At 38.4% G+C, this 15,666-nt stretch overlaps 1 long non-coding RNA gene and 1 other non-coding gene across 2 annotated transcripts; both read right to left on the bottom strand.

Annotated features, from left to right (window-relative positions):
• Window positions 1-2,159: 2,159 nt before the first annotated feature.
• LOC134476397 (uncharacterized) lies at window positions 2,160-13,422 on the bottom strand. Its single transcript, XR_010047996.1, has 2 exons — window positions 11,953-13,422; window positions 2,160-6,665 (listed from the first exon to the last, which is right to left on the bottom strand). It is a non-coding gene; the product is annotated as an uncharacterized LOC134476397 (long non-coding RNA).
• Window positions 12,020-12,121, bottom strand: LOC111758508 (small nucleolar RNA U13). Its single transcript, XR_002792692.1, has one exon. It is a non-coding gene; the product is annotated as a small nucleolar RNA U13 (small nucleolar RNA).
• Window positions 13,423-15,666: the final 2,244 nt, after the last annotated feature.

Raw genomic sequence — 15,666 nt, 5'->3', positions numbered from 1 at the left:
GCTCCTACTGAAGCCCAGGTTGTACATATACAAGATTTCTATTTGCTTTCATAGGTGAAAAGGATTTTTCCTTCTGATTCTTTTAGTATAAAAGAGCTCTGTTAATTGATGACCTATAAGAAAAGTTCTGTTTGTAGTAACAAACCTAAAAAAATTGTCAAAGAGTTATTGTAGCTAAATTTGGCCAAATAGATCTGAGAGTGCACTCTAATTTATATGTAATTCTCTTATGTATGTTTATCTGTCTGTTTAATGTGTGTTAATAATGGGTTAAAGCACCTACAGCTGGTTCATTTAAGAAAAATAATTTGTTTAGCCAGGTGTAGTGGTACACACCTGTAATCCCAGCACTCAGGAGGCCAAGGCAGGAGGATCATTGCAAGTTTGAGACATGCCTGGGCTATAAAGTGAGTTCAAGGCCAGCTCAAACTACATAACAAGACCCTTTCTAAAAAAAAGGTACTAAAAAAAGAAAAGAAAAATAATTTTTTATATATTTATGACTGTGACCTCCTCCTCTGGGATTGTTCCCTTTACAAGGATGCACTGACTTTCTTTGTCTTTCTTAACCAGTCTTGGGTTGAAATCCACTTTGAAAATAGAACAGCCACAATTGCTTTTTTTTTCCAGGTTGCAGTCACAAGGAGAATTGTTTTTCACCCTTTGACTTTCAGTATATGAATTCTTTTTTGAATTAAATGTGTTTCTTATATTAGCATATTGTTGGATCTTGCTTCTTACTCCAGTCTGCCATTGATGGTTGTAACTGAAATGTATTGATTTATCCTTGTCAGGTTATTTTCTTGTTATTGGCTCCTTTTCTTTCCCCTTCTGTCATATTGATTGCTTTGCCTGAAAGATTCATTCTGTTGGTTCACAGAGTCTTAATCCTTATTATCTCTTTCAAAGAATGTCCCTTCAGAACATTTTGGAGTGGTGATTTGGTGTTCATGAATTTCTGCAGGTGTTCTTTGTCATGGAAATATCTTATTTCTCTGTCAATTTTAAAAGATAGTTTTGCAGGGTACATCAACCTGTGTTGGACAGCATTTCTTTTAAGAGTTTGAAATACTTCATGCCAACATTGCAAGCTCTCCTTGACTTGTTGGGGTTTGTGTTGAGAAGTCAGCTGTGATTCTTATAGACTTTCCTGTATAGGTGATTTGTTTCCTTTTTCTAACAGCTTTTAATATTCTGTTGTCATGTTGAATTTCTGGAATCTTGACTATTACATGCCTTGGTGTAAATGTTTTTGATCATGACTAATGGGAGTTCTATATACCTCACTTATCTGTATGTCAAATTCTTTAACCCTATTGGGAAGTTTTCTGTCACTACTTCTTGAACAGATTCATGTCATCTGTGCTATCTGCTGATTTTAATTGACTGTGATCAATCTTATGTTATTTTTCTTTGTATCATCTAGCAGCTGCTGGATTGATTTTTAAATTTTTTTTATTTTTAAGAGAATAAATAAAAGAACAGAACAAAGCAAATCAGAACAGAACAATGCAAGCAACACAGCACTTCTCAATAAGAAAACTGAATATCAACAGTAGATACCGTAATGTCTCTTTTCTTTGAAACAGTTGAGCATACCTTTGCACACAATAATATCAAATATAACAAAATAGTTAAAACTATTCAAGAGAATGATAGCATTATAGGACTTTAAAACCAAATAACAGGAAATGAACAATGGTTACTATATCTCATTTTCCTTAAAAAACTTATTTATACCATCACACATAATCAAATCAAATCAAATACAACAGGATAGAACCAATCAAAACAGAAGAACAAAAGCATGGTAAGACTTCAAAGCAAAACAATAGTAAATCAGCAATGGCTACCATAATGTCTTGTTTTCTTCAAAATAGCTGTTCATACTATCACATATAATAAAATCAAACAAAACAATAAAACCAATCAAACCAATGAATGAAAGCATTATAAGAGCAATATAGGAAACCATGATTACCATAAAATATCCCATTATATTCAAAATAGCTGCCCTATCATCTGATGGCATAAAATCTAACAAAACAAGCCAGAACAAAGCCAAACTTCACAAAATTGTGTAAACAATGCAAGAGCTCAATAAGACAATAAGAAATTGACAGTAGTTTCTACTTTTCCCACCCAGATGTTTCTTCCCCTTTGCTCTTACATTAACTATTTCGCTTTTTGATCCCATTAACTCCTGTTTCTTATGCTAGGGTTTACATGTATAAGTTCAAATTATTTTGGCCATGAATATGATCTCCAGTTTCGTCCATTTACCTACAAAAGCCTTGAGATTATTCTACTTTATAGATGGGTAGCTTTCCACTGCATGAAAATACCATATCTTTCTTATCCATTCTGTCGTTGATGGGCAAGTTACTTTTGCTTTTTTTTTTTTTTTTTTTTTTTTGTCTCCTGTCACATGGAACAATTGTTTTCTGTCCTTTAATTTTCAGTCTATGAATTTCCTTTCCAGTTAGATGTGTTTCTTGTATACAGTATATCAAAGGATCTTGTTTCTTGATCTGCTCTCCCTGTATTGCTTTTCATTGCTGACCTGAGGGCATATACATTAATGGTTACAACCGGCATACATTTGTCTCTGCCCTGCTATCCCCCTGTTATTGGCCCTCCCTCCACTTGTTCCATTCATTCAATTGCCTGTCTTGTTTGGCAGTCCTCCTCTGCTGCTGTTCCTGGAACCATGGTCATCTTTGTCTATCTCTAGAATATTCCCTAGCACTCTCTGTAGAGTTGGTTTGGTTATCATGAATTCCTTCAGTTGCTCTTTATCATGGAAGTGTCTTATTTTTCCACCAATTTTGAAAGATAGTTTTTCTGGTTAGATCAATTTGGGTTGGGAGTTGTTTTCTTTTAGGGTTTGAAGCACTTCAAACTCTTCTTGACTTATGGTTTGTGTTGACAAGTCTTCTGTGATTCTGATTAGTTTTCCTTTATAGGTAATCTGTCTCTTTTCTCTAACAGCTTTTAATATTCTGTTCTTGTGGTGAATTTCTGGGGTCTTGATTATTCTATGTCTGGGTGTAGATTTACTTTGGTTATGGCTAGTTGGAGTCCTATATGCCTCACTTATCTGCATGCCAGATCTATTTCCCATGTTTGGGAAGTTTCTTTTATTACTCCTGTGAATATCCTTTTATTTCATTCGTGTTGATCCCTGCTTCTTCACTGATACCTACCACTCTTAAATTATGCTTCTTTGCACCATGTCGCAGTCATTGAATTGTTATTTCCTGAGTCTGTGTTATTGTTAAGAGATCCTTCCTTTCACGATCACTAGCTGCAATCCTGTCTTCAAGAGTTGAAAGTCTATCCTCAATCTCTTTCAAGCGGTTTTTCCATCTTTTGGTTGAATTTTTAATTTCTTGCATCTCTCTTTAAATGTTTCATACATTGTAATTCCTTTCTACATTCATTAAAGGTTTCCATCATTTTCCTATGCTCCTCTTTATTGTCTATGTCTTCTTTAGACCTGCTTGACAATTCTTTCAGTATGTTTGTGATTTCTTCTTTTACCTGAGACATTATTTCTGACTTGACTGCTTTTACAATCTCATGAAGTTGTTTTCTTACTTCAGTTGCTATTCTCTCAGAGATTTCAGGTGTGGGGCTTCTGTTTTCTTCCATGACTGTATCTCCCAGACTTATTGTGTGTGGGCTAGAGGTCTGAGTTTGCCTTTTGCTCCTTCATCTTGGCTTATCCTGGGTTCCTCCCAATAAGCTGGTTGTGGGGTCCCAGGCACTTCCTGTGTTGGCTGCCCCTAAGTTGTAGGGGGATGGGACAGGCACCTGGGTTCCTCTAATTCCAGATTTACAGGGAGGTAGCAGGGTGTGGAGTGGGCTTCTCCAGAGCTATGCTGTTACACTGGGGCTTCGCTGACAATCAGGGGTGCATGTAGGTGGGGCTGCTTCTCTCAGCCTGTGTGTCTTCAATGGATTCCCAAAATGGTGGCAGCCACACATGGGTGTGTTTGTCTGACTCTGCTAGTGGATGGTGGCTGTCGGAGGGAACCAAGGGCCTCAAATGGTGGCCTATTGATGCACAGGGCTTACCTGGCTGTGTGTCCCTGCTCCTGTTGGCTGTCTGTAGGAAGGAGCCTTCTCGGGGCAGCTTCCTGAAAGTGAAGGTGGATCTGCTGGTTCTCTCTGCCCACACTGGCCTCCTGTAGGACATGGCCTTTTGGTGGCAGCACACAGTAGGCAGAAGTGGATCTGTCTGTCTCCTTCGGCCCATGCTGGGTGCACAGAGGAAAGTGCCTTCCACTGGCGGCACCAAGCAGGCAGAGGTGGGGCTTCTTCTGGTTTTCTCTGCCCACACTGGTAGCGTGAAGGAAGGAGCCTTCAAGTGGTGGTGCCCAGCAGGCGGAGGTGGATCTTCTTCTGATTCTCTCTTGGATTGATTTCTTGTGGTCCCTTGCTATTCCTAAGAAATCTTTCTTTTTCATGATCACTAACTGCAAGCATGTCTTGTATATCTGAGATTTTTTTCCTCACATTGGTTTATTCTGCTATGAATATTTACAATGGAATTTTTAGTCTCTTAGATGTCTGCTTGAACCTGTTTTATGGGTTACACTTCTTTTCTATATTGAGTGTTCATGATTTCCATCATTTTCCTAAGCTCTACTCTAACACTGTATCTGCTTTACAGTCACTAACATGGTTTTCATTGTGGTCACCATCTCTGTAGTTATTTGAGAAATTACTTGGTATTTTTGTAAAGTGTCATTCATTTGCTTATTGTTATCATCTGAGAGAGCCCGAATGGGTGGCTGTGGGATTGTTATGGTTTGTGTTTAAATGCTTCCCCAAAGCCTAATGCAGTCGTGAAGGCAGCTGAATCTGGTGTTTGTGATTGGCTCATTGTCTAGCACTAAGATTGATGGTGTGAGTGCTGTACCTGCCCAGGGGCGGGTAACCAACATACGGTATAAGAGAAGGCAGGAAGCATGCCTTTCCCTTTTGCCTTTTTGTTCTTGTTGCTTCTGGTATCTGCTGCATTTGCCATGTTGCCCCTTAGCCATACCATCCTGTCTTGGAACCAACAAATTATGGACTGAAATTTCCATGGACTGTGAGCTAAATAAACCTTTTCTTCCCTCATTTTAGTTTTAGGTATTTGTCTCAGCAATGAGAGAACAATAATCAAGACAGGAATTATTCCACTTTATTGCCTCCTTTGTTTGCTTATGGTGAACTGGATGTCTGGGATTCCATCTGGTTTAAGTGCTTTCTCATTTTTTAATTTTATTTCTTTGCACATATGATGAGCTGCTTTTTTGTTAGTATTTAAAACCCTTAGGAAATGACTGTTTCTCAAGGGTATCTTCCAGGTGTAGCTAGTTTTTGGTTTTGAGTATGTTGCAAGATCCTACCTCTTCAATTTTTGGGGGATATGAAGTTGCTGACTGCTTGCCTCAGCCTCTGGTTCTCTTGGCACTGGCTCATAGCATTTTCTGTAACCCTTAAGCAATCTCAGCCTTGGTATTCAAGGAAAAACAATTGGTTAGAACAATGTTACCCTAGCTAAAATGGTACCATCAGCAATAACAATAGCATCAAACACTGGCTAGAAAATGACAAACTGAGGCAACCATTAATTTGCCACATTTAACTGTATGAACTAGATTTGTGGTTACACAACAAAATCTAAAACAAACCAGAAAATTGTATGCAAAAAATATGCTGATTTTACCCTTAGAGAAGAAATTTTAAAAGGGGTTATGGAAAAAAACAGAGAACTAGAAGAGGAAGAGATTAGAAGCGAGGCTGGAGAATAAAAGAAGGTCATATAAACTTTGGGAAAATTGTTCAGAAAACAAAAAGAAAGGTGAGAAGAAATAAATAAAAGGAAGGACAGCACAGAACAATAACCACAAAGAAAACTATAAACCACATTCACACATAAAACAAGATCAAACAATGAAGAAAAAATTTAAAAAGCAAAAACAAACAAAAAAACAAGAGATCCATTTCAAGGTTTATCTTTCTGCTGTCATTGGTGGACAACATGTGGAAATAGAGTCCAGATTTGTGTTGACTTATTTCAACAAGCCAGCAGTAGCTTTATAATGGGTAGTGAGTAATCTCAGTGAACCTGCACCTTTATTTTCCTTGAAGATCAGCTTGGTTTCTTGCCATGAGGCTGGAGCCAGACCTGTTCAGCCTGAAGCAGCCAGCATAACATCTGTGGGTTTGAACTCAGCTGAGAGCTATGACTGTTCTGAGTTCTGAGCCCAGTTGACTCCTCTCCAAGGTGGCTCCGGGCCCATCACTCTCTCCTGTAGCTAAACCCAAGGCACTCAACCAGCTAGTGAAGTCCACAGTATCATCTCCTCCCTTATACTGCTGCATCTCTCAACGGAGGCCTCTTGAGTTTCCAGCAGCCACCAACTGTCTGCAGGTTTGAACTGCTCCTTGCATGCAGTGAATCCCAACTCAGGGAGAAGGTGCCAGCTGCCATCTTCTTCTTTGTTGAAATTTCTCTCTTCACTCCCCCGCAGACTTCAATTCTTGCTCAGATCTTTCCTGAGTCCAGGTGACCACTTCCCATCTTCTTTTCTTCCTCACATTGCTGTATTACAGTGTCCGGACAGAAAATCTCAGGTTCTTCTGTGCTGCTTACCACTCTCATCTTCCTGGAAGTAAAAGAAAAGTTTAGCTCAATAATTCATTTTTCTTTTTATTTGTTGATTCTTTTTGAGATTTCCATGGAAAAACATCTATATAGTGTATCAGGGCAGCTAAATTTTTTTTACAAACATTAAAAGACGAGGACTGATGTCTCAAGGCTTACACAGGACTTACAAATAAAATTTTAAAGCCTGATAACACCAAGGTTATATATTCCAGGTGTGGTGGTGCATGCCTGTAATTCCAGCACTTGAGAGGCCGAGGCAGGAGTATTGCTTTGAGTTTGAGGCTAGCCTGACCTACAAAGTGAGTTCAAGGCCAGTCTGAATGGCAGAGTGAGACCTTGTCTCATGAAGACAAAAAAAGTTACGTAAAACTTAGGTTAATATGTATGTTTCTATGTGTTAACATTTAAGACTATACATTATCCTCTAAGACTTATATTTAAGTTGGTTTATAGATGAATATTCAAAGACATTACTAAAATACTTGTGGTTCATTAGCTTAACAGCAGGTTAATTTAAATCTCTTGGTAAGAGTAAAGATATCTTTAAAATTGGTAACAAATTTATATCCAGCTTGTTAGCTAATTGAGATAATATCAAAATGTTGGTTTTATTAATGTAATGTCTTTGCTTTTTGCCTACAGTAACTTAAAGAGTTTTTCCTTGGTTGCAGATAATGTGTACAGTTCAAAGTGTTTAAATGTTATGATTTGGTTTTCATGAGTCATTTAACACAATTGTTAAGATATATTTAAGTTGACTATAATTAAGAGGATAACATTCTATATCTAAAGCAATAAAGTTTTCTTAATATATTGAAATGTTCTTGGTTAAACTTATAAAACAAAATTTAAATGCAAAAGTTTCCATATTTTACTAAAATACATGTTTGGCTGCTAAAAACTGAATTTAAGAGTTAAAGAATATTCAAATGTTAATCTATGAAATGTTTTCAATAAAATCGGTTCATGATTATTGGTCTATGACATAACATATATTTGGATATATATCAGTGTAGACATCTAAAAACAAACTGCTGTGAGTCTAAGTTGTTTATAGAGTTAAGATTATGTAAATTTAATGCATACCAATTAGTTAATAGGTGCTCTCTTTTATACAATATCTTTAGCCCTTAAACATGTAAAGTGATCAAAATTTGACATCTCTTTAAATCTGGTCTTGACATTTAAGCTTGTTCTATATCTATGGCTTTTGTTTAAATAAGCATTTTGTTTCTGTATAAATGAGATACACTATATTGGGTAATAAGACTATTGTCATGAACACTGTTTATTAAATTTATCTATAAAAATGTCTTTCATTCTTATCATTATACTTTCACCTTACAAAACCTGTTAAAAGGATCTAAATTTGCTGTAAAAATAAACACTAAGTTAATACACACGGGTTTCTATATGACTGTGACATTCAATATTACTGATTTTATGGTATATTAAATGTATCTGTGTTTTCCAAGTGTACAAGCCCCTTTTAAAATTAAAAAAAAAAAACATTCTACAGGTATTTAACCTCTAAAACAACCATAACTGGTAAAGAAGTAACAGTTCAATCTTGGTGTGGTGGTTTATGCCTATATTCCTAGCATTCAGGAAGCTGAGGCAGAAGGATCACAACAAGTTTGAGGCCAGTTTAGACTACATAGTTCAAGACCAGCCTGGACTATATAGCAAGATCTTGTCTCAGTAAATAATAGTTCATCACTCATAACACATATTTCAAGATGCTCAATATCTACATAAGATCATAAAATTAAACCTACTGCTCCCACTATAGTACTGATGTAACTGATTTTCTCTTTCGGGTGCTAAACCACTGATGTTTGGAGACCAAAACTAGAAATATAACTGGTATAAGAGGACAGCAACTACTTTGGCCCTGGTCCTTCAAGTTCAGTGAGGACCCAGGACATGAGGGGACCTTTTTGATGGGATTCTACAACTTTGATGCATCACCAAACCTTCTCCTGAACAGGGAAATTTTACACCCCAGAGAACAGGAGTCAACCAATGCACAGTGTACCAAAGAGGAGAGTCACCAAAGAGGGAAAGTCTCCCATGCTTTCACAGATAGCATCATGATCAAGCAAGACCATAACCCATCCTCGCAGGTGACACTGACAGGAGAGCATGGTCCAAAAGTAAGGCCCGAGGAGACTTAAAATGACCTTGCTATACAGTGAAAGGTTGATTTCAATTAACATAGGTCTCAGTTTAACTTGGTCTTAAACATCCAGCAGAAAAGTATAACCAAAAGAAGTATACAAATCATACTATATTAATAAAGGCTAGTTATAGAAAGGGGGCTCCAGTCACTAACATTTTGGGGCAGTTTCCAGTACACTTGTGCACACTGTTACAGTTGAATGAGGCTAGAAAGCTACAGTGGGCACTATAAAGGCTCAGTAAAAATCTTTAAATTCCTTAGCTAAACCTTTCCTTTAAAACCACCATACTCTTTATCTTCTTACAACTAAAACTAGAGAGACTTGTGACAAAGGAATATTGAATTTGTAAATAACCTCCATCAGTTAGAGGGCTCTAAGAGCCAGCTAGTTCCCATCATGGTACCAATCCCTGAAGAGCAATGTGTCTTTTCCCCAATCTGCATTGCCATTCTAGTGCTAATGCTTTCATTGTGTGTGCTTTAATTTCGTGGAAGATTTATTTATTCTCTTCTAGAGGCTGCCAAATTCCAAGTGATTGTATAGACATAACCAATGATAAATGTGCAGGCTCATTTTACTGGAAACCACTGCATTGATCTTATAAAGAGAGATCGTAACTGCTAAACTACAACATGATATCTATCCAAGGCCCATTCGATTAGCTCTCTGGAGGAGAACCTTCACCAACTCCCTACACCAACTTTTCTCAGCTCAAAGCAGCTAGATTGAAACTATGTACATTCTCCCCTAGCCATAATTAGGGATAGCAATTGAGAAGAGGGAATACTATAGGCAGATAAATTATATAGAAATTAATATACAGTCAGAGCGGGACTGAGCTCTCCAGGAATCAGCAGAAAAATACAAACATCAGACTTATGACTGGAGGGCACATCTGAAGAAGACCAGGCCTCCAGATAAAGGTGCAGAGGTCAGGCCTACGTGTAGGCCTCGGGGATAAGGTGTAACTTGGAATTATACTATAATTAGCACCACCTGGTCCAGGAAGTCCAGCCAGACATCAGTTGCCTAGCTGGGTGTCCAGAGCACATGGACTCATCCCTTCCCCAGTATGCCTTTGTTCTTTCCATGTACCCTTCCTATGTGACCCATCTCCCTATTGGATCAACATTAGCTAAGTGGTTATACTTGAATCTTATTGATTTATTACAGTTTGACCCACACTGTACTGATCTGGTGATTTTTCTCTATAAAACATTCTTAGAGAAATTATCTTGGTGACAACTCCCTTCTGGCACCCCTCTTGTTTCTGAGAAGCTGTCTCTCCATAAATCTCCCCTTTTTGTACTGGGGATCGAACTCATGATCTCACACTTGCCAGGCAGATGCCTAGGCCACTGAGCTAAATCCCCAGCCCAAATCTTTCCTATTCTAGTAGTCTGTTAACAATGTTATCTATTGTTCCTCAGAATTCATTCTTCGATTTTGGGGACATGAATTGGACACATCTGAAATCTAGCAGGCTGGGAGTTGCATTTCTCCTGTTATCAGTTGCACTGTTGAATTTGTATCTCTTTTTCCCCACTCAGTTTCTATCTAACTTAGCTGCCTATAATACTCTCACAGTCCATTCCTGGCCCCTGTCCAATTTCTGCTGCAATAATCTCAAGACACTGACAAAATTCAAAAGTTTTTGTCCCTTGGATTTCATAACTTAGTACTATTTTTCAGTTCTGTCTTCTCCTAGATCATGGAGAAGTTGTTTCTGTCCATAGAAGGTCCCATCTCTCAGGATCCTAGTGATATCAGTGTCAGACATTTCACTGTAGTGGCTATGTGGTCACAAAGTCTAAACATTTTTCTCACACCACATGTATTTAGAATTTAAAGGCAAGGGCATGAATGTCTGGGCTCTTTGTCACCTTTTCTACTGAGAACCCAAACATGATTTCCCTGACTCTCTTTGGGGAAGAGCACTGTCAAAAAATCTAGGGCTAAGATAGTAATTCAGTGATAAAGCACATACAAGCAACAGTCCCTGGGTTCGACTCTAGGCACCAGCAAAGAAAATCTTGGTCTTTTTCTAGTAGTCCAAAGACTCCTTGAGTCACAAAAATATTGTGGAAAACTTTGGGTTTAGTTTGTTGTGAAGGAAAGATTGATGTGACAGTGATGAAGGACCTCCATATTATACAGGGAAACATTGTAACTCCCAACCAGCTAGATGTCACATACACTAAGTTTGTGTTCCCCGAAATTGAAGAATGCTAAGGACCAACAGAGGTTAACAAGTGGAAAACTTTATTGGGAGAGATAGCTTGCAAGAGATAGGAGAGGGCCCACTTCTCAAAGGAAGTTTTATAGAGGAAAATCATGGGATGGGTACAAAATCATGAGGTACTTACAATGTGGAACAAAACTGATCAATAAAGAAGGTTATAAGTATAGCCTCTCGGGTAATGTTGATCCGATGAGGGCAGCAAGTCATGTAGCAAGTATACATGGAAAGAACAAGGACTATTTTGGAAGAGATGCGTTAGGAGGTCCTGGTCACCCACCTGGGTGATTGATGTCTAGCTAGACTTTATTGGATCAGGTGATACCAATCAGTTTTCCAGCTTGTCTCTTGAAGAGGCATGCAGGCCTGGTCATTCCATTTTTATCTTGAGGGCTGACTCTGAAATGGATGCACCTCCAGCCCCAGCTGTAATGTGTTCGAATCCTCTGCACTGACCCTCAAGGGCCAGCCCTGTCTGACTGCCTATACTATGTCTACCTGACTTAGCTGTCTATAGCAACAGAGTTGCACGCATACTTTCAGCAAACTGGTCCTCAGCTCTCTCCCTACCTCTGTAACTGGCACTGTAAATGGTACTGCAAAATGGAACTTTAAAAGTTAGGGATTTTTCCCCTTAGAGACAAGAGGCTTCCTGAGGCCTAGGAATACACAGCTCCCCCACCTCTTCTCAGCCCAGATGAATGGGATATGCAGACGTGGACACCAAGAAGCAGGGAGCCCAGTTTTCTTTCCCCAAAAAAGAGGACAGTGAGCTGAATATGGCTACAAGTGGTAACGGAAAGGTGGAGTTTTGCATCATCTCTGTGCTCCCCTGTCCTCTGCTCCTTAGTACGCTTGCCCACCTGTAAACAGGGAAGTGGTGATTTGAGGCAAATGGCCCCCTCCATCTTTTTTTTTCTTTCTTTTTCACGTCAAATGGGTAATGTGCCGATGTCCTAAAAAGGTTCAAAGGAGACACATGTCATGCATGGAGCATGAACACCCAATCATCACACTTATGAACCTGAGGATCAGCCCCCTCCATCTTTTCAGAAGTGGCTTTGAATCCATTCCCTTTTCCCTTCCTACCAAAATGTATGACCACATCTGGTTTGGTCAATAGTGAGCAGATGCGGGGGCTGGGGATTTAGCTCAGTGACATAAGGACCTGCCTTGCAAGCAGGCGGTCGTGAGTTCGATCCTCGGTACCGATAAAAAAGAAAAAAGAAAAAAAAAAGTGTAAGAAAAAAAAAATAGTGAGCAGATGCACCTAAGTGGCCAGGAACACCTCCCCGGAAACTGCTAGGTTCCCAGGTAGTTTGCTGCCCTGGGCTTCCGTTGGCCCTCAGTTCCTAGGATTTATCCTTATTGTTTCCTTAAAATTACAGCTGTTAGGGCTGGGATATTGCTCAGTGGCAAAGCGCCTGCCTGGCAATTACAAAGTCCTGAGTTTAATTCTAGTACCAAAAAATTAAAAATTACAGGTACAGGTGTGCCTGCTGCAGTTCTTGAATCATCCCCCCCACACACATACACACACACACACTGCACTTAGTACTAGGAACTGATTGTGTCCCTGAGATGGCATCTTGAATCATCATAACTGAACATGGACAATCAGGAATGCTTCTGGCCTTGGGGAAAATTGTTTCTTTCTTTCTTGTTTTTTGTACTGGGGATAGAAATCACAACCTCGCACTGACCAGGCAAGCTCTTGAACCACTGAGCTAAATCTGATGTGGGAAAAATTGTTAACAAATAAGAAATGCTGGCCAGGCATGGTAGCGCATGCCTGTAATCGCAGCACTCAGGAGGCTGAGGCAGGAGGACTGCCACAAGGCCAGCCTTAGCTACATAGTGAGTTCAAGCCCAGCCTGAGCTACACAGCAAAACCCTGTTTCAAAAACAAAACAAAACATGAAATGCTGCCATCTTGTGGAAGACAATGGTTATGTTCTTTTTGGCAGAAATGGCTAAAGAAAAGGTCTCAAAAGTGTAACTTGCCACAGGACTAGAGATTGCTTTCCATTTTGTAACTTTTTATTTTAATTTTTATTTATTTATTTATTTTGGTACTGGGAATTGAACTCACAACCTCGCGTTTGCCAAGCAGGCATTTATGCCGCTGAGCTAAACCCTGGCCCTAAGTTAAACCCCCCGCCCTTGCAATTTTTTATATGACTTGAATAATTATCATTTGCATAATTAAATATTATTTTTAAACAATTTTAGTCTACTAATAAATATATTAAAAAGGACCAAGGACTTAGCTCAGCATCACACGTGCATGCTTGGAGAGCGCGAGGTCCGTGAGTTCCATCCTGGTACCAAAAAAAAAAAATTAATTAATTAAATTTCAAAAAGTTTTAAAAACCTAGCATATTTTAAAATACCCTACTTTTTAAATTTTTCTATTATTTTCTTCTTTTCAGTTTTTATTTTTGTTAGTACCCGTGTTTGCAGTACGTAATATTTACATTCCTTGTGGGGAATTGGTACAAGTGTGTAGCACATCTCAACTCTTCTTTTCTATTCCCTTCCTCTCCCTTCCCTTCTCCCTTCCTTCATCTCTTGATCTGCTTCCCATTTGAAAAAGAACTACCTCCCTGATTCTACTATGTATCTTTTATTTAGCTCTTTATGTATATTTTGGGTTTCTTATATAAGAGAAACCATATGCTACTTAAGTTAAAATAGTGTATTGTACAAGGCATTTAAAGGTGTCTTGGCTCCACTTTTAACTAGCTATGTAATTTTAATCATTTAAATTTGTTTCATCAGACCCTCATGACATTTACATTATAATATTGCTCTATTCATTTTTCATTAAATTTTTCCAACGTTCCTTTACCTTATATAGTAATTACTACTTTATATTATTCATGTACCAGAAAAAAACAAAAAGGTTTTAGTGATAACAGTTAAATCAAGCCAGGTGTGGTGGCACACGCCTGCAATCCCCAGTGCTTGGGAGGCTGAGGCAGGAAGATCTCCATGAGTTCAAGGCCAACCTGGACTACGTAACAGATCCTTTAAAAAAAAAAAATCAAAGTTGGATCAAGACAGAGACATCCTAATCCAATGGTTCTCAAACATAGCTGCACATTTAATCCATCTGGGAGCTTTAAAATCTCCAATTTCTGGGCCTGGCCTCAGATCTTCAGGGTGCCAGGGAGGTGTACAGCAATAGGCATCTTGTAAAAGCTTCTTAAATGACTCCATGCACAGCTAAGACTGAGAATTACTCCAATGATTCTGTTTCATGGTCAAAAAAATTCTGCTAGTAAACCTAGCCTAAAAAACGTCTTTCAGAGTTTAAGCTTTTGCAGCCAAAATCATTATCACTTGGGTTAGTAACTGTCCTTTTTTCAAAGATAATTATGCCCGTGGTGATTAAATTAACCAACTGAACTGATTCTAATTAGTTTAGTATTTTCTTGCTAACATCTAGATAAGATCAGCTCCATGAAGAGGTTGAAAGTTTGAATGGGGTTAGAGAAAAAGAACTAGTCTTGCAACGTATCATTACTTATGAAGTATGATGGGGACATTTGATGAACATTTAAATCTTAACAATATTATTACAACAAAAGACACATGGTTCTTTTGTTGTAAACAAAATTGGTTCCTTCCCTTAGAACACATTTGCCAATCATGCTACTCTCTGAAGCTCTTCCATCAGCCCTTTCTTGTGAGTGTCTATAGCTACACTGTCCTGTCTCAATATCCCAAATCAATGTAAAACATTTACTCTCACGGTCATTTTGACACTCATGAAGGAGGGCTTCCAAAACTGTTTCAGAAATATGGCAAGATAATGGGACTGTTGTGTTCGAAGGGAGGACGAGTACTCTGAGAGGGATTAATGACAATGTGTCTTTGACTGTAATAGCTTTTTCTTTAAACTTTCATGATATATTTGGAGACCCCCTTGTATTTGGGGAGAGGTTAGGTCTGAGGGAACTACACAAAATGAAGCAATGAACACGGGAAAACATAATTTAAATACCAAGAATGTAAATACGGAAGATGAACCAGAGCAGAAAGGGTGAACCAAAGACTAACTATAACTGCTTCACATTTTATCTAAAACTTCCTTTAATCTAATCTATAATGTAATAATTTCTAATAATGAGGTAGCATAGAAGAAATCAAATATAGGTAGAAAGTAGACACAGCGGTAGAGAAGGAGACTAGATGAGGTAAGAGGCTCCTCAGATGGCCCCAAAAGTAGTTCCTGAAGAACCTTAACTGACTTTGATAGACACATATGTGAGTAGATTAATTTTGATTAACACAGGTCTTACTTTCACTTGGTTTTAAACATCCAGCAAAACTGGATGTGGTAGCACATGCCTGTAATCCCAGCACTCAGAAGGCTGAAGCAGGAGGATTGCCATGAGTTTAAAACCAACCTGTGCTACATATTGAGTTCAAGGCCAGCTTGAACTACAGAGACCCTGTTTCAAAATGAATAAATAAATTAAAAAATACAACAACAAAACCCAGAAAAAAAGTATAACCAGCTAGAAAGAGATAAATGATAGATAGATAGATAGGTAGATAGATAGATAAGT

The sequence above is a fragment of the Cavia porcellus genome, unplaced genomic scaffold (genome assembly GCF_034190915.1).
Source record: "Cavia porcellus strain 051 isolate PalLab524CR breed Dunkin Hartley unplaced genomic scaffold, mCavPor4.1 scaffold_6, whole genome shotgun sequence".
NCBI classification, from domain to species: Eukaryota; Metazoa; Chordata; class Mammalia; order Rodentia; family Caviidae; genus Cavia; species Cavia porcellus.
The sequence above is the reverse complement of the archived record's forward strand: the minus strand, read 5'-3'. Positions and strand labels throughout refer to the sequence as shown.